We start from the raw sequence: 22,475 nt of genomic DNA, 5'->3' as shown, positions 1-22,475 counted from the left end.
CAATCCGCTGCGGATCCGCTGCGGATCCACTGCCGATCCGCTGCGGATCCGCTGCAGATCCGCGGCCCATCCGCTGCGGATCCGCTGCCAATCCGCTGCGGATCCGCGGCCGATCCGCTGCGGATCCGCTGCCGATCCGCGGCCCATCCGCTGCGGATCCGCTGCCAATCCGCTGCGGATCCGCGGCCGATCCGCTGCGGATCCGCTGCCGATCCGCGGCCCATCCGCTGCGGATCCGCTGCCAATCCGCTGCGGATCCGCGGCCGATCCGCTGCGGATCCGCGGCCGATCCGCTGCCGATCCGCTGCGGATCCGCGGCCGATCCGCTGCGGATCCGCGGCCGATCCGCTCTGTGTGCACATGCCATAACCCTACCCCTAACCCTACCCGTAACCCTAACCCTACCCCTAACCCTACCCCTAGTTCTAACCCTAGTTCTAATCCTAACCCTAGTGGAAAAAAAAAAAAAAAAATTCTTTATTTTATTATTGTCCCTATGGGGGTGATAAAGGGGGGGGGTGTTATTTATTATTTTTTTATTTTGATCGCTGTGATAGAACCTACCACAGCGATCAAAATGTACCTGTAAGGAATCTGCCGACTGGCAGATTCGGCGGGCGCACTGAGCATGCGCCCGCCATTTTCCAACATGGCGGCGCCCAGCGAGGAGACGGCCGGACACCGGGAGGATCGGTAAGTATGAAGGGGTGGTGGGGGGGTGGATCGGAGCACGGGGGGGGGGGAACGGAGCACAGGGGGGGTGGGTCTGGGCAAGGAGGGAGCGGACAGGAGATCGGGGGAGCCGGCAGGCGGACGGAGGGGACCGGACCCCATAACGGAGGACGGGGGGGGCGATCGGTGGGCGTGGGGGGGGGCACTTCAGTATTTCCAGCCATGGCCGATGATATTGCAGCATCGGCCATGGCTGGATTGTAATATTTCACCAGTTTTTTAGGTGAAATATTACAAATCGCTCTGATTGGCAGTTTCACTTTCAACAGCCAATCAGAGCGATCGTAGCCACGGGGGGGTGAAGCCACCCCCCCTGGGCTGAAGTACCACTCCCCCTCTCCCTGCAGATCGGGTAAAATAGGAGTTAACCCCTTCACCCGATCTGCAGGGACGCGATCATTCCATGACGCCACATAGGCGTCATGGGTCGGATTGGCACGGGTTTTCATGACGCCTACGTGGCGTCATGGGTCGGGAAGGGGTTAATATCTTAAGATTAACCAGCGAAATCAGTACCTGGCAAAAAAAGTTGTTGAAAGGAAAGAAAACAAAAAAATAATTAAGGTGATGAACTTTGTTGTCTGTTAGTGATGATCGACGAGAGAGAGAGAAGAGAGAGAGAGAGAGAGAGACTTAAAAACCACCTATTATTCAAGCGACTAAATAGCGTAGCTGAGTGCTCCGATGCTTGATAAAGTGATGAGCTTGATGATTACTATTGTTTTTCCTTTAAAAGAATTTCTTGTAAGAGAGGCTACATATTTCTTTATACATATACTGTTAATTTGTGAGGTTTCTTTTTTTTGCAAATTTTGTGAGGATGTAAAATAACTAAATAACTAAATGGCAAAAATAAACCGTTGCATACATAGAGATTTGATGCAGGAGATGAAGATGGCTATTAAGTGATTGCAAAATTTCCAAAAGCAGCTAATTTAAAGCTTTCTACAGTATCCATAAGATGCCGTGACCCGGATTTGAACCGGGGTTGCTGCAGCCACAACGCAGAGTACTAACCACTATACGATCACGGCAACATCCTCGAGCCAGGTAGGAGTCGAACCTACAATCTTCTGAGCCGTAGTCAGACGCGTTATCCATTACGCCACTGGCCCTGATGAAAAAGGGTGCTTTTTCATGCGCCATATTGTTAAAGCAAAACAAAACCTTCAACAGGCTGTCATCCCCTCATGAGTCTTTCTTTTCTTGCCAATCCACTCACAAGCAGAAACAAAATATTTTTGTGCAATCTTAAATTCATGCTTGAGACTGAATATTTTCCATCTTCTTGAATTCATGTGTGAGGATTCCATTTTTCTCACATTTTGTGAGAAATCATATGCCTGCAATAGTGTGACATTGCCATAAGTGCTTTATTTTTCTGCCAATCAAATGCAAACCCCAAGCTAAGCATTTTTGTATGATCCGAAATTTATGCTTGACACACAATAATTATATCTGATTTAGAATCTATATGTGAGATTTACTTTTCCCTAATATTAATATCTTAAGATTGACCAGCGAAATCAGTACCTGGCAAAAAAAGTTGTTGAAAGGAAAGAAAACAAAAAAATAATTAAGGTGATGGACTTTGTTGTCTGTTAGTGATGATCCACGAGAGAGAGAGAGAGAGAGAGAGAGAGAGAGAGAGACTTAAAAACCACCTATTATTCAACCGACTAAATAGCGTAGCTGAGTGCCCCGATGCATGATGAAGTGATGAGCTTGATGATTACTATTGTTTTTCCTTTAAAAGAATTTCTTGTAAGAGAGGCTACATATTTCTTTATAAATATACTGTTAATTTGTGAGGTTTCTTTTTTTTGCAAATTTTGTGAGGATGTAAAATAACTAAGTAACTAAATGGCAAAAATAAACCGTTGCATACATAGAGATTTGATGCAGGAGATGAAGATGGCTATTAAGTGATTGCAAAATTTCCAAAAGCAGCTAATTTAAAGCTTTCTACAGTATCCATTAGATGCCGTGACCCAGATTTGAACCGGGGTTGCTGCGGCCACAACGCAGAGTACTAACCACTATACGATCACGGAAACATCCTCGAGCCAGGTAGAAGTCGAACCTACAATCTTCTGATCCGTAGTCAGACGCGTTATCCATTGCGCCACTGGCCCTGATGAAAAAGGGTGCTTTTTCATGCGCCATATTGCTAATGCAAAACAAAACCTTCAACAGGCTGTCATCCCCTCATGAGTCTTTCTTTTCTTGCCAATCCACTCACAAGCAGAAACAAAATATTTTTGTGCAATCTTAAATTCATGCTTGAGACTGAATATTTTCCATCTTCTTGAATTCATGTGTGAGGATTCCATTTTTCTCACATTTTGTGAGAAATCATATGCCTGCAATAGTGTGACATTGCCATAAGTGCTTTATTTTTCTGCCAATCAAATGCAAACCCCAAGCTAAGCATTTTTGTATGATCCGAAATTTATGCTTGACACACAATAATTATATCTGATTTAGAATCTATATGTGAGATTTACTTTTCCCTAATATTAATATCTTAAGATTGACCAGCGAAATCAGTACCTGGCAAAAAAAGTTGTTGAAAGGAAAGAAAACAAAAAAATAATTAAGGTGATGAACTTTGTTGTCTGTTAGTGATGATCGAAGAGAGAGAGAGAGAGAGAGAGAGAGACTTAAAAACCACCTATTATTCAACCGACTAAATAGCATAGCTGAGTGCCCCGATGCATGATGAAGTGATGAGCTTGATGATTACTATTGTTTTTCCTTTAAAAGAATTTCTTGTAAGAGAGGCTACATATTTCTTTATAAATATACTGTTAATTTGTGAGGTTTCTTTTTTTTGCAAATTTTGTGAGGATGTAAAATAACTAAATAACTAAATGGCACAAATAAACCGTTGCATACATAGAGATTTGATGCAGGAGATGAAGATGGCTATTAAGTGATTGCAAAATTTCCAAAAGCAGCTAATTTAAAGCTTTCTACAGTATCCATTAGATGCCGTGACCCGGATTCGAACCAGGGTTGCTGCGGCCACAATAAGAGTACTAACCACTATACGATCACGGCAACATCCTCGAGCCAGGTAGGAGTCGAACCTACAATCTTCTGATCCGTAGTCAGACGCGTTATCCATTGCACCACTGGCCCTGATGAAAAAGGGTGCTTTTTCATGCGCCATATTGCTAAAGCAAAACAAAACCTTCAACAGGCTGTCATCCCCTCATGAGTCTTTCTTTTCTTGCCAATCCACTCACATGCAGAAACAAAATATTTTTGTGCAATCTTAAATTCATGCTTGAGACTGAATATTTTCCATCTTCTTGAATTCATGTGTGAGGATTCCATTTTTCTCACATTTTGTGAGAAATCATATGCCTGCAATAGTGTGACATTGCCATAAGTGCTTTATTTTTCTGCCAATCAAATGCAAACCCCAAGCTAAGCATTTTTGTATGATCCGAAATTTATGCTTGACACACAATAATTATATCTGATTTAGAATCTATATGTGAGATTTACTTTTCCCTAATATTAATATCTTAAGATTGACCAGCGAAATCAGTACCTGGCAAAATAAGTTGTTGAAAGGAAAGAAAACAAAAAAATAATTAAGGTGATGGACTTTGTTGTCTGTTAGTGATGATCCACGAGAGAGAGAGAGAGAGAGAGAGAGAGAGAGAGAGAGAGAGAGAGAGACTTAAAAACCACCTATTATTCAACCGACTAAATAGCATAGCTGAGTGCCCCGATGCATGATGAAGTGATGAGCTTGATGATTACTATTGTTTTTCCTTTAAAAGAATTTCTTGTAAGAGAGGCTACATATTTCTTTATAAATATACTGTTAATTTGTGAGGTTTCTTTTTTTTGCAAATTTTGTGAGGATGTAAAATAACTAAATAACTAAATGGCAAAAATAAACCGTTGCATACATAGAGATTTGATGCAGGAGATGAAGATGGCTATTAAGTGATTGCAAAATTTCCAAAAGCAGCTAATTTAAAGCTTTCTACAGTATCCATTAGATGCCGTGACCCGGATTCGAACCAGGGTTGCTGCGGCCACAATAAGAGTACTAACCACTATACGATCACGGCAACATCCTCGAGCCAGGTAGGAATCGAACCTACAATCTTCTGATCCGTAGTCAGACGCGTCATCCATTGCACCACTGGCCCTGATGAAAAAGGGTGCTTTTTCATGCGCCATATTGCTAAAGCAAAACAAAACCTTCAACAGACTGTCATCCCCTCATGAGTCTTTCTTTTCTTGCCAATCCACTCACATGCAGAAACAAAATATTTTTGTGCAATCTTAAATTCATGCTTGAGACTGAATATTTTCCATCTTCTTGAATTCATGTGTGAGGATTCCATTTTTCTCACATTTTGTGAGAAATCATATGCCTGCAATAGTGTGACATTGCCATAAGTGCTTTATTTTTCTGCCAATCAAATGCAAACCCCAAGCTAAGCATTTTTGTATGATCCGAAATTTATGCTTGACACACAATAATTATATCTGATTTAGAATCTATATGTGAGATTTACTTTTCCCTAATATTAATATCTTAAGATTGACCAGCGAAATCAGTACCTGGCAAAAAAAGTTGTTGAAAGGAAAGAAAACAAAAAAATAATTAAGGTGATGAACTTTGTTGTCTGTTAGTGATGATCGAAGAGAGAGAGAGAGAGAGAGAGAGAGAGAGAGAGAGAGAGAGAGAGAGAGAGAGAGAGAGAGAGAGACTTAAAAACCACCTATTATTCAACCGACTAAATAGCATAGCTGAGTGCCCCGATGCATGATGAAGTGATGAGCTTGATGATTACTATTGTTTTTCCTTTAAAAGAATTTCTTGTAAGAGAGGCTACATATTTCTTTGTAAATATACTGTTAATTTGTGAGGTTTCTTTTTTTTGCAAATTTTGTGAGGATGTAAAATAACTAAATAACTAAATGGCAAAAATAAACCGTTGCATACATAGAGATTTGATGCAGGAGATGAAGATGGCTATTAAGTGATTGCAAAATTTCCAAAAGCAGCTAATTTAAAGCTTTCTACAGTATCCATAAGATGCCGTGACCTGGATTCGAACCAGGGTTGCTGCGGCCACAACGCAGAGTACTAACCACTATACGATCACGGCAACATCCTCGAGCCAGGTAGGAGTCGAACCTACAATCTTCTGATCCGTAGTCAGACGCGTTATCCATTGCGCCACTGGTTCTGATGAAAAAGGGTGCTTTTTCATGCGCCATATTGCTAAAGCAAAACAAAACCTTCAACAGGCTGTCATCGCCTCATGAGTCTTTCTTTTCTTGCCAATCCACTCACAAGGAGAAACAAAATATTTTTGTGCAATCTTAAATTCATGCTTGAGACTGAATATTTTCCATCTTCTTGAATTCATGTGTGAGGATTCCATTTTTCTCACATTTTGTGAGAAATCATATGCCTGCAATAGTGTGACATTGCCATAAGTGCTTTATTTTTCTGCCAATCAAATGCAAACCCCAAGCTAAGCATTTTTGTATGATCCGAAATTTATGCTTGACACACAATAATTATATCTGATTTAGAATCTATATGTGAGATTTACTTTTCCCTAACATTAATATCTTAAGATTGACCAGCGAAATCAGTACCTGGCAAAAAAAGTTATTGAAAGGAAAGAAAACAAAAAAATAATTAAGGTGATGAATTTTGTTGTCTGTTAGTGATGATCGACGAGAGAGAGAGAGAGAGAAAGAGAGAGAGAGACTTAAAAACCACCTATTATTCAACCGACTAAATAGCGTAGCTGAGTGCCCCGATGCATGATGAAGTGATGAGCTTGATGATTACTATTGTTTTTCCTTTAACCCCTTCACCCCCAAGGGTGGTTTGCACGTTAATGACCGGGCCAATTTTTACAATTCTGACCACTGTCCCTTTATGAGGCTATAACTCTGGAACGCTTTGACGGATCTTGGCGATTCTGACATTGTTTTCTCGTGACATATTGTTCTTCATGTTAGTGGTAAAATTTATTCGATATAACTTGCATTTATTTGTGAAAAAAACGAATATTTGTCGAAAATTTTGAAAATTTCGCAATTTTCCAACTTTGAATTTTTATGCCCTTAAATCACAGACATATGTCACGCAAAATACTTAATAAGTAACATTTCCCACATGTCTACTTTACATCAGTACAATTTTGGAACCAAAATTTTTTTTTGTGACGGAGTTATAAGGGTTAAAAGTTGACCAGCAATTTCTTATTTTTACAACACCATTTTTTTTTAGGGACCACATCTCATTTGAAGTCATTTTGAGGGGTCTATATGATAGAAAATACTCAAGTGTGACACCATTCTAAAAACTGCACCCCTCAAGGTGCTCAAAACCACATTCAAGAAGTTTATTAACCCTTCAGGTGTTTCACAGGAATTTTTTGAATGTTTAAATAAAAATGAGCATTTAACTTTTTTTCACACACAATTTATTTCAGCTCCAATTTGTTTTATTTTACCAAGGGTAACAGGAGAAAATGGACCCCCAAAGTTGTTGTACAATTTGTCCTGAGTACGCTGATACCCCATATGTGAGGGTAAACCACTGTTTGGGCGTATGGCAGAGCTCGGAAGGAAAGGAGCGCCATTTGACTTTTCAATGCAAAATTGACTGGAATTGAGATGGGACGCCATGTTGCGGTTGGAGAGCCCCTGATGTGCCTAAACACTGAAACCCCCTACAAGTGACACCATTTTGGAAAGTAGACCCCCTAAGGAACTTATCTTGATGTGTGGTGAGCACTTTGACCCACCAAGTGCTTCACAGAAGTTTATAATGCAGAGCCGTAAAAATAAAAAATCATATTTTTTCACAAAAATGATCTTTTTGCCCCCAATTTTTTATTTTCCCAAGGGTAAGAGAAGAAATTGGACCCCAAAAAATGTTGTGCAATTTGTCCTGAGTACGCTGATACCCCATATGTGGGTGTAAACCATTGTTTGGGCGCATGGCAGAGCTTGGAAGGGAAGGAGCGCCATTTGACTTTTCAATGCAAAATTGACTGGAATTGAGATGGGACGCCATGTTGCGTTTGGAGAGCCCCTGATGTGCCTAAACATTGAAACTCCCTACAAGTGACACCATTTTGGAAAGTAGACCCCCTAAGGAACTTATCTTGATGTGTGGTGAGCACTTTGACCCACCAAGTGCTTCACAGAAGTTTATAATGCAGAGCCGTAAAAATAAAAAATCATATTTTTTCACAAAAATGATCTTTTCGCCCCCAATTTTTTATTTTCCCAAGGGTAAGAGAAGAAATTGGACCCCAAAAAATGTTGTGCAATTTGTCCTGAGTACGCTGATACCCCATATGTGGGTGTAAACCATTGTTTGGGCGCATGGCAGAGCTTGGAAGGGAAGGAGCGCCATTTGACTTTTCAATGCAAAATTGACTGGAATTGAGATGGGACGCCATGTTGCGTTTGGAGAGCCCCTGATGTGCCTAAACATTGAAACTCCCTACAAGTGACACCATTTTGGAAAGTAGACCCCCTAAGGAACTTATCTAGATGTGTGGTGAGCACTTTGACCCACCAAGTGCTTCACAGAAGTTTATAATGCAGAGCCGTAAAAATAAAAAATCATATTTTTTCACAAAAATGATCTTTTTGCCCCCAATTTTTTATTTTCCCAAGGGTAAGAGAAGAAATTGGACCCCAAAAAATGTTGTGCAATTTGTCCTGAGTACGATGATACCCCATATGTGGGTGTAAACCATTGTTTGGGCGCATGGCAGAGCTTGGAAGGGAAGGAGCGCCATTTGACTTTTCAATGCAAAATTGACTGGAATTGAGATGGGACGCCATGTTGCGTTTGGAGAGCCCCTGATGTGCCTAAACATTGAAACTCCCTACAAGTGACACCATTTTGGAAAGTAGACCCCCTAAGGAACTTATCTAGATGTGTTTTGAGAGCTTTGAACCCCCAAGTGTTTCACTACAGATTATAACGCAGAGCCGTGAAAATAATTTTTATTTTTTTTCTCAAAAATGATTTTTTAGCACCCAGCTTTGTATTTTTACAAGGGTAACAGAATAAATTGGACCCCAAAATTTGTTTTCCAATTTGTCCTGAGTACGCTGATACCCCATATGTGGGGGGGAACCACTGTTTGGGCGCATGACAGAGCTCGGAAGGGAAGGAGCGCCATTTGGAATGCAGACTTAAATGGATTGGTCAGCAGCCGTCACGTTGCATTTGCAGAGCCCCTGATGTACCCAAACAGTACAAACCCCCCACAAGTGACCCCATATTGGAAACTAGACCTCCCAAGGAACTTATCTAGATGTGTTGTGAGAACTTTGAACCCCCAAGTGTTTCACTACAGTTTATAACGCAGAGCCGTGAAAATAAAACATCTTTTTTTCCCACAAAAATGATTTTTAGCCCCCCAAATTTTTATTTTCCTAAGGATAACAAGAGAACTTGGACCCCAGAAGTTGTTGTTCAATTTGTCCCGAGTACGCTGATAACACATATGTTGGGGTAAACCCCTTTTTGGGCGCACGGGAGAGCTCGGAAGGGAAGGAGCACTGTTTTACTTTTTCAACGCAGAATTGGCTGGAATTGAGATTGGACGCCATGTCGCGCTTGTAGAGCCCCTGATGTGCCTGGACAGTGGAAACTCCCCAATTCTACCTGAAACCCTAACCCAAACACACCCCTAACCCTAATCCCAACGGTACTCCTAACCACACCCCTAGCCCTGACACACCCATAATTCTAATCCCAACCCTAATCCAAACGTAAATGTAATCCAAACCCTAACCCTAACTTTAGCCCCAACCCTAACTTTAGCCCCAACCCTAACTTTACCTCCAACCCTAGCCCTAACCCTACCCCTACCCCTAACCCTAACCCTAAACGTGACTGAAATACGTGGCACTGAAATACGTGGCACTGAAATACGTGGCACTGAAATACGTGATACGTGGCACTTAAATACGTGGCACTGAAATACGTGATACGTGGCACTGAAATACGTGGCACTGAAATACGTGGCACTGAAATACGTGGCACTGAAATACGTGGCACTGAAATACGTGGCACGTAAATACGTGGCACTGAAATATGTGATACGTGGCACTGAAATACGTGGCACTGAAATACGTGGCACTGAAATATGTGGCACTGAAATACGTGGCACTGAAATACGTGATACGTGGCACTGAAATACGTGGCACTGAAATACGTGGCACTGAAATACGTGATACGTGGCACTTAAATACGTGGCACTGAAACACGTGGCACTGAAATACGTGATACGTGGCACTGAAATACGTGGCACTGAAATACGTGGCACTTAAATACGTGGCACTTAAATACGTGGCACTGAAATATGTGATACGTGGCACTGAAATACGTGGCACTGAAATACGTGGCACTGAAATATGTGATACGTGGCACTGAAATACGTGGCACTGAAATACGTGGCACTGAAATACGTGGCACTGAAATACGTGGCACTGAAATACGTGATACGTGGCACTGAAATACGTGGCACTGAAATACGTGGCACTGAAATACGTGGCACTGAAATACGTGATACGTGGCACTTAAATACGTGGCACTGAAACACGTGGCACTGAAATACGTGATACGTGGCACTGAAATACGTGGCACTGAAATACGTGGCACTGAAATACGTGGCACTGAAATATGTGATACGTGGCACTGAAATACGTGGCACTGAAATACGTGGCACTGAAATATGTGATACGTGGCACTGAAATACGTGGCACTGAAATACGTGGCACTGAAATATGTGGCACTGAAATACGTGGCACTGAAATACGTGGCACTGAAATGCGTGCAACTGAAATGCGTGCAACTGAAATACGTGGTACTAAAATATGTGGCACTGAAATACGTGATACGTGGCACTGAAATACGTGATACGTGGCACTGAAATATGTGATACGTGGCACTGAAATACGTGGCACTGAAACACGTGGCACTGAAATACGTGGCACTGAAATACGTGGCACTGAAATACGTGGCACTATGACTGTCAGAAAATGTTCATTAAACGGTTAGGGGTGAGGTTAGGGGTAGAGTTAGGGTTAGGGTTTGGATCCCTTTATCACCTTGATGGTGGTGGGTGGCTTTTCAGTGTGTTTAAATGCATGCGTTTTTAACGCAAACAAACGCATGTGCTTAAAAACGCAAGAAAATACTGCAGGTTGTATTTCTGAAAATGAACGCATGCAGAAAAAAAACGCATGCGTTTGAAAACGCGACCAAACGCGTACAAAAAAACCGCATGCGTTTTCAATGTTAAATATAGGGGAAAAACGCATGCGTTTTTTTGTGCAAAAAACGCTGCAGACAAAAACGCAAGTGTGAAACCAGCGACGCTTTTTATAGCAAAAAAGTTTTTGCGTCTCCACATTTTGAGACCTATAATTTTTCCACATTTTGCTCCACAGAGTCATGTGAGGTCTTGTTTTTTGCGGGACGAGTTGACGTTTTTATTGGTAACATTTTTGGACACGTGACCGTTTTTGATCGCTTTTTATTCCGATTTTTGTGAGGCAGAATGACCAAAAACCAGCTATTCATGAATTTCTTTTGGGGGAGGCGTTTATACCGTTCCGCGTTTGGTAAAATTGATAAAGCAGTTTTATTCTTCGGGTCAGTACGATTACAGCGATATCTCATTTATATCATTTTTTTATGTTTTGGCGCTTTTATACGATAAAAACTAAAATATAGAAAAAATAATTATTTTGGTATCGCTTTATTCTCAGGACTATAACTTTTTTATTTTTTTGCTGATGATGCTGTATGGCGGCTTGTTTTTTGCGGGACAAGATGACATTTTCAGCGGTACCATGGATATTTATATCAGTCTTTTTGATCGCGTGTTATTCCACTTTTTGTTCGGCGGTATGGTAATAAAGCGTTGTTTTTTGCCTCTTTTTTTTTTTTTCTTACGGTGTTTACTGAAGGGGTTAACTAGTGGGGCAGTTTTATAGGTTGGGTCGTTACGGACGCGGCGATACTAAATATGTGTACTTTTATTGTTTTGTTTTTTTTATTTAGATAAAGAAATGTATTTATGGGAATAATATATATATTTTTTTTATTATTTATTTAGGAATTTTTTTTTTTTTTTTTTTTTTTTACACATGTGGAAAAAATTTTTTTTTACTTTTTTACTTTGTCCCAGGGGGGGACATCACAGATCATTGATCTGGCAGTGTGCACAGCACTCTGCCAGATCGACGATCTGCTGTGCAGGGCTGCAGGCTTACCAGCATCTGCTCTGAGCAGGCACTCGGTAAGCCACCTCCTTCCCTGCAGGACCCGGATGCCGCAGCCATCTTGGATCCGGGACCTGCAGCCAGGAAGTAGGTAGGAGACCCTCGCAGCAACGCGATCACATCGCGTTGCTCCGGGGGTCTCAGGGAAGCCCGCAGGGAGCCCCCTCCCTGCGCGATGCTTCCCTATACCGCCGGTACACTGTGATCATGTTTGATCGCGGTGTGCCGGGGGTTAATGTGCCGGGGGCGGTCCGTGACCGCTCCTGGCACATAGTGCCGGATGTCAGCTGCGATATGCAGCTGACACCCGGCCGCGATCGGCCGCGCTCCCCCCGTGAGCGCCGCTGATCGGTGATGACGTACTATCCCGTCGGCGGTCATACGGGCCCACCCCACCTCGACGGGATAGTACGTCAAATGTCGGGAAGGGGTTAAAAGAATTTCTTGTAAGAGAGGCTACATATTTCTTTATAAATATACTGTTAATTTGTGAGGTTTCTTTTTTTTGCAAATTTTGTGAGGATGTAAAATAACTAAATAACTAAATGGCAAAAATAAACCGTTGCATACATAGAGATTTGATGCAGGAGATGGAGATGGCTATTAAGTGATTGCAAAATTTCCAAAAGCAGCTAATTTAAAGCTTTCTACAGTATCCATAAGATGCCGTGACCCGGATTCGAACCGGGGTTGCTGCGGCCACAACGCAGAGTACTAACCACTATACGATCACGGCAACATCCTCGAGCCAGGTAGGAGTCGAACCTACAATCTTCTGATCCGTAGTCAGACGCGTTATCCATTGCGCCACTGGCCCTGATGAAAAAGGGTGCTTTTTCATGCGCCACATTGCTAAAGCAAAACAAAACCTTCAACAGGCTGTCATCGCCTCATGAGTCTTTCTTTTCTTGCCAATCCACTCACAAGCAGAAACAAAATATTTTTGTGCAATCTTAAATTCATGCTTGAGACTGAATATTTTCCATCTTCTTGAATTCATGTGTGAGGATTCAATTTTTCTCACATTTTGTGAGAAATCATATGCCTGCAATAGTGTGACATTGCCATAAGTGCTTTATTTTTCTGCCAATCAAATGCAAACCCCAAGCTAAGCATTTTTGTATGATCCGAAATTTATGCTTGACACACAATAATTATATCTGATTTAGAATCTATATGTGAGATTTACTTTTCCCTAATATTAATATCTTAAGATTGACCAGCGAAATCAGTACCTGGCAAAAAAAGTTATTGAAAGGAAAGAAAACAAAAAAATAATTAAGGTGATGAATTTTGTTGTCTGTTAGTGATGATCGACGAGAGAGAGAGAGAGAGAGAGAGAGAGAGAGAGAGAGAGAGAGAGAGAGAGAGAGAGAGAGAGACATAAAAACCACCTATTATTCAGCCGACTAAATAGCGTAGCTGAGTGCCCCGATGCATGATGAAGTGATGAGCTTGATGATTACTATTGTTTTTCCTTTAAAAGAATTTCTTGTAAGAGAGGCTACATATTTCCTTGTAAATATACTGTTAATTTGTGAGGTTTCTTTTTTTTGCAAATTTTGTGAGGATGTAAAATAACTAAATAACTAAATGGCAAAAATAAACCGTTGCATACATAGAGATTTGATGCAGGAGATGAAGATGGCTATTAACCCCTTCCCGACCCATGACGCCACATAGGCGTCATGAAAACCCGTGCCAATCCGACCCATGACGCCTATGTGGCGTCATGGAATGATCGCGTCCCTGCAGATCGGGTGAAGGGGTTAACTCCTATTTTACCCGATCTGCAGGGAGAGGGGGAGTGGTACTTCAGCCCAGGGGGGGTGGCTTCACCCCCCCGTGGCTACGATCGCTCTGATTGGCTGTTGAAAGTGAGACTGCCAATCAGAGCGATTTGTAATATTTCACCTAAAAAACTGGTGAAATATTACAATCCAGCCATGGCCGATGCTGCAATATCATCGGCCATGGCTGGAAACACTAATGTGACCCCCCCCCACCCCACCGATCGCCCCCCCAGTGCTCCGTTATAGGGTCCGGTCCCCTCTGTCCGCCTGCCGGCTCCCCCGTCCTGCTGTCCGCTCCCCCGTCCTCCTGCCCGCCCCCCCTGCTCCTATGTCACCCCCCCGTGCTCCGACGCCCCCCCGTGCCCCGATCTCCCCCCCCTTATACTTACCGAGGCTCCCGGTCCCCGTCCGCCTCCATCATGGGCGCCGCCATCTTCCAAAATGGCGGGCGCATGCTCAGTGCGCCTGCCGGCCGGCAGATTCATTAGAGGTACATTTTGATCGCTGTGGTAGGTTCTATCACAGCGATCAAAATAAAAAAATAATAAATAAACCCCCCCCTTTATCACCCCCATAGGTAGGGACAATAATAAAATAAAGAAAATATTTTTTTTTCTTTTTCCACTAGGGTTAGGGTTAGAACTAGGGTTAGAACTAGGGGTAGGGTTAGGGGTAGGGTTAGGGTTACGGGTAGGGTTAGGGGTAGGGTTATGGCATGTGCACACAGAGCGGATCGGCCGCGGATCCGCAGCGGATCGGCCGCGGATCCGCCGCGGATCCGCAGCGGATCGGCAGCGGATCCGCAGCGGATCCGCAGCGGATTGGCAGCGGATCCGCAGCGGATTGGCAGCGGATCCGCAGCGGATCCGCAGCGGATCGGCCGCGGATCCGCAGCGGATCCGCAGCGGATTGGCCGCGGATCCGCAGCGGATTGGCCGCGGATCCGCAGCGGATTGGCCGCTGCGAATTCGAAGCAGTTTTCCATCAGGTTTACAGTACCATGTACACCTAAGGAAAACCAAATCCGCTGTGCCCATGGTGCGGAAAATTCCGTGCAGAAACGCTGCGTTGTATTTTCCGCAGCATGTCAATTCTTTGTGCGGATTCCGCAGCGTTTTACACCTGTTCCTCAATAGGAATCCGCAGGTGAAATCTGCACAAAAAAACACTGGAAATCTGCTGTAAATCCGCAGGTAAAACGCAGTGCCTTTTACCTGCAGATTTTTCAAAAATCATGAGGAAAAATCTCACACGAATCCGCAACGTGGGCACATAGCCTTAGGGTTAGGGTTGGAATTAGAGTTAGGGTTGGAATTAGGGCTAGGGTTTGAAATAGGGTTAAGATTAGGCTTGTGGTTAGGGTTACGGATAGGGTTAGGGGTGTGTTGGGGTTACAGTTGTGGTTAGGGTTGGGATTAGGGTTACGGTTGGGATTAGGGTTAGGATTAGGGTTGGAATTAGGGTTACGGGTGTGTTGCGGTTAGGGTTGTGGTTAGGGGTGTGTTGGGGTTAAGGTTGTGATTAGGGTTATGGCTACAGTTGGGATTAGGATTAGGGGTGTGTTGGGGTTAGTGTTGAAGTTAGAATTGAGGGGTTTCCACTGTTAAGGCACATCAGGGGTCTCCAAACGCAACATGGCGCCACCATTGATTCCAGCCAATCTTGCGTTCAAAAAGTCAAATGGTGCTCCCGCCCTTCCAAGCCCCGATGTGCGCCCAAACAGTGGTTTACCCCCACATTTGGGGTACCAGCGTACTCAGGACAAACTGGGCAACAACTGCTGGGGTCTAATTTCTCCTGTTACCCTTGCAAAAATAAAAAATTACTTGCTAAAACATAATTTTTGAGGAAAGAACAATTATTTTTTATTTTCACGGCTCTGCGTTATAAACTTCTGTGAAGCACTTGGGGGTTGAAAGTGCTCACCACACATCTAGATAAGTTCCTTCGGGGGTCTAGTTTCCAAAATGGGGTCACTTGTGGGGTGTTTCTACTGTTTAGGTACATCAGGGGCTCTGCAAATGCAATGTGACGCCCGCAGACCATTCCATCAAAGTCTGCATTTCAAATGTCACTACTTCCCTTCCGAGCCCTGACGTGTGCCCAAACAGTGGTTTACCCCCACATATGGGGTATCAGCGTACTCACAACAAACTGGGCAACAAATATTGGGGTCCAAATTCTCCTGTTACCCTTGTGAAAATAAAAAATTGCTTGCTAAAACATCTTTTTTGAGGAAAGAAAAATGATTTTTTATTTTCACGGCTCTGCGTTGTAAACTTCTGTGAAGCACTTGGGGGTTGAACGTGCTCACCACACATCTAAATAAGTTCCTTGGGGGGTCTAGTTTCCAAAAGGGGGTCACTTGTGGGGGGTTTCTACTGTTTAGGCATATCAGGGGCTCTGCAAACGCAACCTGACGCCCGCAGAGCATTCCATCAAAGTCTGCATTTCAAAACGTCACTACTTCCCTTCCGAACCCCGACGTGTGCCAAAACAGTGGTTTACCCCCACATATGGGGTATCAGCGTACTCACAACAAACTGGGCAACAAATATTGGGGTCCAAATTCTCCTGTTACCCTTGTGAAAATAAAAAATTGCTTGCTAAAACATCTTTTTTGAGGAAAGAAAAATGATTTTTTATTTTCACGGCTCTGCGTTGTAAACTTCTGTGAAGCACTTGGGGGTTGAACGTGCTCACCACACATCTAGATAAGTTCCTTGGGGGGTCTAGTTTCCAAAATGGGGTCACTTGTGGGGGGTTTCTACTGTTTAGGCATATCAGGGGCTCTGCAAACGCAACCTGACGCCCGCAGAGCATTCCATCAAAGTCTGCATTTCAAAACGTCACTATTTCCCTTCCGAACCCCGACGTGTGCCAAAACAGTGGTTTACCCCCACATATGGGGTATCAGCGTACTCAGGAGAAACTGGACAACAACTTTTGGGGTCCAATTTCTCCTGTTACTCTTGCAAAAATAAAAAAATTCTGGGCTAAAAAAATATTTTTGAGGAAAGGAAACACATTTTTTATTTTCACGGCTCTGCGTTATAAACTTCTGTGAAGCACTTGGGGGTTCAAAGTGCTCACTACACATCTAGATAAGTTCCCTTGGGGGTCTAGTTTCCAAAATGGAGTCAATTGTGGGGAGTTCCTACTGTTTAGGCACATCAGGGGCTCTGCAAACGCAACCTGACGCCCGCAGAGCATTCCATCAAAGTCTGCATTTCAAAACGTCACTACTTCCCTTCCGAACCCTGACGTGTGCCAAAACAGTGGTTTACCCCCACATATGGGGTATCAGCGTACTCAGGAGAAACTGGACAACAACTTTTGGGGTCCAATTTCTCCTGTTACCCTTGGGAAAATAAAAAATTGTGGGCTAAAAAATCATTTTTGAGAAAAGAAAAATTATTTTTTATTTTCATGGCTCTGCGTTATAAACTTCTGTGAAGCACTTGGGGGTTCAAAGTGCTCACCACACATCTAGATTAGTTCCTTGGGAGGTCTAGTTTCCAAAATGGGGTCACTTGTGCGGGAGCTCCAATGTTTAGGCACACAGGGGCTCTCCAAACGCGACATGGTGTCCGCTAATGATTGGAGCTAATTTTCCATTCAAAAAGCCAAATGGCGTGCCTTCCCTTCCGAGCCCTGCCGTGCGCCCAAACAGTGGTTTACCCCCACATATGGGGTATCATCGTACTCAGAACAAACTGGACAAAAACATTTGGGGTCCAATTTCTCCTATTACCCTTGGGAAAATAAAAAATTCTGGGCTAAAAATCATTTTTGAGGAAAGAAAAATTATTTTTTTATTTTCACGGCTCTGCGTTATAAACTTCTGTGAAGCACCTGGGGGTTATAAGTGCTCACTATGCATCTAGATAAGTTTCTTGGGGGGTCTAGTTTCCAAAATGGGGTCACTTGTAGGGGAGCTCCAATGTTTAGGCACACAGGGGCTCTCCAAACGCGACATGGTGTCCGCTAACGATTGGAGCTAATTTTCCATTCAAAAAGTCAAATGGCACGCCTCCCCTTCCGAGCCTTGCCGTGCACCCAAACAGTGGTTTACCCCCACATATGAGGTATCGGCATACTCAGGAGAAATTGCCCAACAAATTTTAGGATCCATTTTATCCTGTTGCCCATGTGAAAATGAAAGAATTGAGGCTAAAAGAAATTTTGTGTGAAAAAAGAGTACTTTTTCATTTTTGCGGATCAATTTGTGAAGCACCTGGGGGTTTAAAGTGCTCACTATGCCTCTGGATGAGTTCCTTGGGGGGTCTAGTTTCCAAAATGGGGTCACTTGTGGAGGAGCTCCAATGTTTAGGCACACAGGAGCTTTCCAAACGCGACATGGTGTCCGCTAACGATGGAGATAATTTTCCATTCAAAAAGTCAAATGGCGCTCCTTCCCTTCCGAGCCTTACCATGTGCCCAAACAGTGGTTTACCCCCACATGTGAGGTATTGGTGTACTCAGGAGAAATTGCCCAACAAAATTTAGGATCCATTTTATCCTGTTGCCCATGTGAAAATGAAAAAATTGAGGCTAAAATAATTTTTTTGTGAAAAAAAAGTATTTTTTCATTTTTACGGATCAATTTGTGAAGCACCTGGGGGTTTAAAGTGCTCACTATGCTTCTAGATAAGTTCCTTGGGGGGTCTAGTTTCCAAAATGTGGTCACTTGTGGGGGAGCTCCAATGTTTAGGCACACGGGGGCTCTCCAAACGCGACATGGTGTCCGCTAAAGATTGGAGCCAATTTTTCATTAAAAAAGTCAAATGGCGCTCCTTCCCTTCCGAGCCCTGCCGTGCGCCCAAACAGTGGTTTACCCCCACATATGAGGTATCAGCGTACTCAGGACAAATTGGACAACAACATCCCTGGTCCAGTTTCTCCTTTTACCCTTGGGAAAATAAAAAAATTGTTGCTAAAAGATCATTTTTGTGACTAAAAAGTTAAATGTTCATTTTTTACTTCCATGTTGCTTCTGCTGCTGTGAAACACCTGAAGGGTTAATAAACTTCTTGAATGTGGTTTTGAGCACCTTGAGGGGTGCAGTTTTTAGAATGGTGTCACTTTTGGGTATTTTCAGCCATATAGAACCCTCAAAATGACTTCAAATGTGAGGTGGTCCCTAAAAAAAATGGTTTTGTAAATTTTGTTGTAAAAATGAGAAATCACTGGTCAAATTTTAACCCTTATAACTTCCTAGCAAAAAAAAAAATTGTTTCCAAAATTGTGCTGATGTAAAGTAGACATGTGGGAAACGTTATTTATTAACTATTTTGTGTCACATAACTCTCTGGTTTAACAGAATAAAAATTCAAAATGTGAAAATTGCGAAATTTTCAAATTTTTGCCACATTTCCGTTTTTTTCACAAATAAACTCAAAAATTATCGACCTAAATTTACCACTAACATGAAGCCCAATATGTCACGAAAAAACAATCTCAGAATCGCTAGGATCCGTTGAAGCGTTCCTGAGTTATTACCTCATAAAGGGACACTGGTCAGAATTGCAAAAAACGGCAAGGTCATTAAGGCCAAAATAGGCTGGGTCATGAAGGGGTTAAGTGATTGCAAAATTTCCAAAAGCAGCTAATTTAAAGCTTTCTACAGTATCCATAAGATGCCGTGACCCGGATTCGAACCGGGGTTGCTGCGGCCACAACGCAGAGTACTAACCACTATACGATCACGGCAACATCCTCGAGCCAGGTAGGAGTCGAACCTACAATCTTCTGATCCGTAGTCAGACGCGTTATCCATTGCGCCACTGGCCCTGATGAAAAAGGGTGCTTTTTCATGCGCCATATTGCTAAAGCAAAACAAAACCTTCAACAGGCTGTCATCGCCTCATGAGTCTTTCTTTTCTTGCCAATCCACTCGCAAGCAGAAACAAAATATTTTTGTGCAATCTTAAATTCATGCTTGAGACTGAATATTTTCCATCTTCTTGAATTCATGTGTGAGGATTCAATTTTTCTCACATTTTGTGAGAAATCATATGCCTGCAATAGTGTGACATTGCCATAAGTGCTTTATTTTTCTGCCAATCAAATGCAAACCCCAAGCTAAGCATTTTTGTATGATCCGAAATTTATGCTTGACACACAATAATTATATCTGATTTAGAATCTATATGTGAGATTTACTTTTCCCTAATATTAATATCTTAAGATTGACCAGCGAAATCAGTACCTGGCAAAAAAAGTTATTGAAAGGAAAGAAAACAAAAAAATAATTAAGGTGATGAATTTTGTTGTCTGTTAGTGATGATCGACGAGAGAGAGAGAGAGAGAGAGAGAGAGAGAGAGAGAGAGAGAGAGAGAGAGAGAGAGAGAGAGAGAGAGAGAGAGAGAGACTTAAAAACCACCTATTATTCAACCGACTAAATAGCGTAGCTGAGTGCCCCGATGCATGATGAAGTGATGAGCTTGATGATTACTATTGTTTTTTCCTTTAAAAGAATTTCTTGTAAGAGAGGCTACATATTTCTTTGTAAATATACTGTTAATTTGTGAGGTTTCTTTTTTTTGCAAATTTTGTGAGGATGTAAAATAACTAAATAACTAAATGGCAAAAATAAACCGTTGCATACATAGAGATTTGATGCAGGAGATGAAGATGGCTATTAAGTGATTGCAAAATTTCCAAAAGCAGCTAATTTAAAGCTTTCTACAGTATCCATAAGATGCCGTGACCCGGATTCGAACCGGGGTTGCTGCGGCCACAACGCAGAGTACTAACCACTATACGATCACGGCAACATCCTCGAGCCAGGTAGGAGTCGAACCTACAATCTTCTGATCCGTAGTCAGACGCGTTATCCATTGCGCCACTGGCCCTGATGAAAAAGGGTGCTTTTTCATGCGCCATATTGCTAAAGCAAAACAAAACCTTCAACAGGCTGTCATCGCCTCATGAGTCTTTCTTTTCTTGCCAATCCACTCACAAGCAGAAACAAAATATTTTTGTGCAATCTTAAATTCATGCTTGAGACTGAATATTTTCCATCTTCTTGAATTCATGTGTGAGGATTCAATTTTTCTCACATTTTGTGAGAAATCATATGCCTGCAATAGTGTGACATTGCCATAAGTGCTTTATTTTTCTGCCAATCAAATGCAAACCCCAAGCTAAGCATTTTTGTATGATCCGAAATTTATGCTTGACACACAATAATTATATCTGATTTAGAATCTATATGTGAGATTTACTTTTCCCTAATATTAATATCTTAAGATTGACCAGCGAAATCAGTACCTGGCAAAAAAAGTTATTGAAAGGAAAGAAAACAAAAAAATAATTAAGGTGATGAATTTTGTTGTCTGTTAGTGATGATCGACGAGAGAGAGAGAGAGAGAGAGAGAGAGAGAGAGAGAGAGAGAGAGAGAGAGAGAGAGAGACTTAAAAACCACCTATTATTCAACCGACTAAATAGCGTAGCTGAGTGCCCCGATGCATGATGAAGTGATGAGCTTGATGATTACTATTGTTTTTCCTTTAAAAGAATTTCTTGTAAGAGAGGCTACATATTTCTTTATAAATATACTGTTAATTTGTGAGGTTTCTTTTTTTTGCAAATTTTGTGAGGATGTAAAATAACTAAATAACTAAATGGCAAAAATAAACCGTTGCATACATAGAGATTTGATGCAGGAGATGAAGATGGCTATTAAGTGATTGCAAAATTTCCAAAAGCAGCTAATTTAAAGCTTTCTACAGTATCCATAAGATGCCGTGACCCGGATTCGAACCGGGGTTGCTGTGGCCACAACGCAGAGTACTAACCACTATACGATCACGGCAACATCCTCGAGCCAGGTAGGAGTCGAACCTACAATCTTCTGATCCGTAGTCAGACGCGTTATCCATTGCGCCACTGGCCCTGATGAAAAAGGGTGCTTTTTCATGCGCCATATTGCTAAAGCAAAACAAAACCTTCAACAGGCTGTCATCGCCTCATGAGTCTTTCTTTTCTTGCCAATCCACTCACAAGCAGAAACAAAATATTTTTGTGCAATCTTAAATTCATGCTTGAGACTGAATATTTTCCATCTTCTTGAATTCATGTGTGAGGATTCAATTTTTCTCACATTTTGTGAGAAATCATATGCCTGCAATAGTGTGACATTGCCATAAGTGCTTTATTTTTCTGCCAATCAAATGCAAACCCCAAGCTAAGCATTTTTGTATGATCCGAAATTTATGCTTGACACACAATAATTATATCTGATTTAGAATCTATATGTGAGATTTACTTTTCCCTAACATTAATATCTTAAGATTGACCAGCAAAATCAGTACCTGGCAAAAAAAGTTATTGAAAGGAAAGAAAACAAAAAATAATTAAGGTGATGAATTTTGTTGTCTGTTAGTGATGATCGAAGAGAGAGAGAGAGAGAGAGAGAGAGAGAGAGAGAGAGAGAGAGAGAGAGAGAGAGAGAGAGAGAGAGACATAGAAACCACCTATTATTCAGCCGACTAAATAGCGTAGCTGAGTGCCCCGATGCATGATGAAGTGATGAGCTTGATGATTACTATTGTTTTTCCTTTAAAAGAATTTCTTGTAAGAGAGGCTACATATTTCTTTGTAAATATACTGTTAATTTGTGAGG

At 42.2% G+C, this 22,475-nt stretch overlaps 13 non-coding genes across 13 annotated transcripts; all 13 read right to left on the bottom strand.

The window, feature by feature from the left end:
- Nucleotides 1–1,774: 1,774 nt before the first annotated feature.
- Nucleotides 1,775–1,847, bottom strand: TRNAR-ACG (transfer RNA arginine (anticodon ACG)). The gene has a single exon. It is a non-coding gene; the product is annotated as a tRNA-Arg (tRNA).
- Nucleotides 1,848–2,794: 947 nt separating this feature from the next.
- Nucleotides 2,795–2,867, bottom strand: TRNAR-ACG (transfer RNA arginine (anticodon ACG)). Its single transcript has one exon. It is a non-coding gene; the product is annotated as a tRNA-Arg (tRNA).
- Nucleotides 2,868–3,803: 936 nt separating this feature from the next.
- On the bottom strand, nt 3,804–3,876 carry TRNAR-ACG (transfer RNA arginine (anticodon ACG)). The gene has a single exon. It is a non-coding gene; the product is annotated as a tRNA-Arg (tRNA).
- A 958-nt stretch (nt 3,877–4,834) lies between these two features.
- TRNAR-ACG (transfer RNA arginine (anticodon ACG)) lies at nt 4,835–4,907 on the bottom strand. Its single transcript has one exon. It is a non-coding gene; the product is annotated as a tRNA-Arg (tRNA).
- Nucleotides 4,908–5,804: 897 nt separating this feature from the next.
- On the bottom strand, nt 5,805–5,876 carry TRNAH-GUG (transfer RNA histidin (anticodon GUG)). The gene has a single exon. It is a non-coding gene; the product is annotated as a tRNA-His (tRNA).
- Nucleotides 5,877–5,884: 8 nt separating this feature from the next.
- Nucleotides 5,885–5,957, bottom strand: TRNAR-ACG (transfer RNA arginine (anticodon ACG)). Its single transcript has one exon. It is a non-coding gene; the product is annotated as a tRNA-Arg (tRNA).
- A 6,758-nt stretch (nt 5,958–12,715) lies between these two features.
- TRNAH-GUG (transfer RNA histidin (anticodon GUG)) lies at nt 12,716–12,787 on the bottom strand. Its single transcript has one exon. It is a non-coding gene; the product is annotated as a tRNA-His (tRNA).
- An 8-nt stretch (nt 12,788–12,795) lies between these two features.
- Nucleotides 12,796–12,868, bottom strand: TRNAR-ACG (transfer RNA arginine (anticodon ACG)). Its single transcript has one exon. It is a non-coding gene; the product is annotated as a tRNA-Arg (tRNA).
- A 6,616-nt stretch (nt 12,869–19,484) lies between these two features.
- TRNAH-GUG (transfer RNA histidin (anticodon GUG)) lies at nt 19,485–19,556 on the bottom strand. Its single transcript has one exon. It is a non-coding gene; the product is annotated as a tRNA-His (tRNA).
- Nucleotides 19,557–19,564: 8 nt separating this feature from the next.
- TRNAR-ACG (transfer RNA arginine (anticodon ACG)) lies at nt 19,565–19,637 on the bottom strand. Its single transcript has one exon. It is a non-coding gene; the product is annotated as a tRNA-Arg (tRNA).
- A 912-nt stretch (nt 19,638–20,549) lies between these two features.
- Nucleotides 20,550–20,621, bottom strand: TRNAH-GUG (transfer RNA histidin (anticodon GUG)). Its single transcript has one exon. It is a non-coding gene; the product is annotated as a tRNA-His (tRNA).
- Nucleotides 20,622–20,629: 8 nt separating this feature from the next.
- TRNAR-ACG (transfer RNA arginine (anticodon ACG)) lies at nt 20,630–20,702 on the bottom strand. Its single transcript has one exon. It is a non-coding gene; the product is annotated as a tRNA-Arg (tRNA).
- A 971-nt stretch (nt 20,703–21,673) lies between these two features.
- On the bottom strand, nt 21,674–21,746 carry TRNAR-ACG (transfer RNA arginine (anticodon ACG)). Its single transcript has one exon. It is a non-coding gene; the product is annotated as a tRNA-Arg (tRNA).
- Between the last annotated feature and the right edge of the window lie 729 nt (nt 21,747–22,475).

The sequence above is a fragment of the Ranitomeya variabilis genome, chromosome 5 (assembly GCF_051348905.1).
Source record: "Ranitomeya variabilis isolate aRanVar5 chromosome 5, aRanVar5.hap1, whole genome shotgun sequence".
Classification (NCBI taxonomy): domain Eukaryota; kingdom Metazoa; phylum Chordata; class Amphibia; order Anura; family Dendrobatidae; genus Ranitomeya; species Ranitomeya variabilis.
This window is presented reverse-complemented; position numbering and strand designations above follow the sequence as displayed.